Below are 2,138 nucleotides of genomic sequence, written 5' to 3'. Positions count from 1 at the left end.
AACCTTCCACCAGACTCCTGTGTACTCATGGTCCATTTCAAACTCCTGCCTCCATTTCCCTGACTTTATGGGAATGACTTCCTTGCAGTGTTTTATTGCTTTGCCACCTACGTATGCATACCTAAATTACACACTTGTTGTGTCTGTTCTGGAAAGCTACAGAAATGGAATTATACAGTATGTATTGGAGGGGCCTAGGGTATAACTATCTTCAACAGATAATGTCAAAGTCTTTCCCAAATCGAGGGCACCAACTGACACGCCTACTAACAGTGTATGAGAGTTCCAGGTGCTCCACATCCTCGGTCATACTTGGTAATGTCAGATGTTTTCATCGTTGCCAATCAATTCGATGTATGGTGGCGATTTTAATTTGCATCTCTCTGATTAGTAATGAGGTTGAGCACATTTTACTATGTTTAGTGGTCATTAGGATATCTTCTTTTGTGAAGCTCGTGTTCAAGCCTTTTGTTCACTTCTCCCCTGAGTTTCTATTTCTTTCTCCATTTATAGGAGTTTTTTAGTCTATCCTAGACAAAAGTCCTCTGTTGGATACAGGAGTTACTAATATCTTCTCTTGCTCGATGGCTTGCTTTTTCTCCTTCTTAATGGTGTCTTTTGTTGAACAAAATTTCTTCATTTAAACGTGCGTAATCAAATGTATCCCTTGTTTTCCTTTCATGCTTAGTGCTTGGTGTGTCTCCTTTAATCACACCTGTCTCCGTGTCCAGCAGAGTTCTGGGGAGGTTGACTTTGCATAGTCAAGTCTTTTCTTTAATCATTGGTACTGGCGAAAGCCCAAGACTGCAGGCCCAAGGAGGAAGGGGGAGTGTATGGGAAGGGGGAAGGTAGAAGGCCAGAGGGCCAGGGGAGGAACACTAGGGATTGGCAGGAAGGCAACAGAGGCTAGGACTGACTGTGGACTACAGGTCACATTCACCATCCAGCATCTCATGCATGTAAAGGAAGTTGGCAGTATCATCAGAAAGAAAGGAGAATCAGCCAAGATTTGTGGGGACAGTAGTGCACGTACCAACATCTGAGAAGGGAACTGTGCTGAGAATTACCACTTTGGCTAGACCCACTAATACTACATTTACATCCTTAGCTATTATGATCGACAAACTGGAAAAGGATATCAGCACAAAAGCACGGCTGTCAGTGGACCTGGGTCACCCTGAGCCTGATGGACCCTGCTATCAGTGTGGCTCTCTCATCAAGGACATAGAATGAGAGGATGCAGGGGCTCAGGTCTGCGTGGCTGGCAATATGCTTCCCAACTCAAATGAGCAGCCCATTACGACTGGTGTTTGGCAGTCCATCACTGAGTGTGTCAGACAGACTTTTCTGGTCACGTTGGAGTCACCCCGAACCCTGAAGGTCATCCAACTCTCTGGTTCCTCCTTGCAGGTGGTCAGGAGAGGCAAAATACAGGCAGTAACCGTGGGAGCTTTTCTCACATGGGTCCCCTCTGTGTGCCTCAACCCTGACCCGGGGGGACTCCCTCTAGAGGCCTATACCATTTGAGGACAGCATGCCATTCCACAGCCACCTGGACCAAGATGCCCCCTTGGGCAAAGCAACAGTCTTGTTTTCCTATGTTGCATGGCCACCCTGGATTCAGTGACACTGAATCCACTCTCCAGAGGTGAAAGGCTACCAGGCAGGTTTGGATGCATCTACTAAGACATCTCATGCCCTCCCCATTCCAAGCATTTAAATTGGCTGCATAATGGGGTGTCAGGGTGCCAAAGTCAATAAGACACACCAGATGTCTTGGGTATAAATCAAAATTGCAAGACCAGTGAAGGGATCTACCAATGGGCAGGCTACCACCCTGGGCCTGCTGCCAGCACTAGCCTGGTTCAGTACCTAACTGCCAGGCTCACCTCAGAGATGGGCAGGATGGGAAGTGGCTGAAACAATGCCCGTTCATCTGTAATCCTTCTCTGGCTGTTCACTTCTCTTGATCCATCTGGGTAGTTTCTGAACACTCAGCAATTTCGGTTTTTAAATAGTCTGTAAATTTTCAGTTTCTTTACACTTTACCATAAACTTGTGATTTTTAAATTATTTTAATTCCTTTCTCCATTCAGCTGTTAGAGCTTAGTTCCAGATTTAGTTTTATATGCTTCTCT

The 2,138-nt window shown here is 45.8% G+C and overlaps 1 pseudogene; it reads left to right on the top strand.

Annotated features, from left to right (window-relative positions):
* The first annotated feature begins 833 nt into the window (after positions 1-833).
* On the top strand, positions 834-1,920 carry LOC100688189 (annotated as a pseudogene).
* The last annotated feature ends 218 nt before the right edge of the window (positions 1,921-2,138 follow it).

This window comes from Canis lupus, chromosome X (genome assembly GCF_011100685.1).
Source record: "Canis lupus familiaris isolate Mischka breed German Shepherd chromosome X, alternate assembly UU_Cfam_GSD_1.0, whole genome shotgun sequence".
In the NCBI taxonomy this organism is placed as follows: Eukaryota; Metazoa; Chordata; class Mammalia; order Carnivora; family Canidae; genus Canis; species Canis lupus.
The sequence above is the reverse complement of the archived record's forward strand: the minus strand, read 5'-3'. Positions and strand labels throughout refer to the sequence as shown.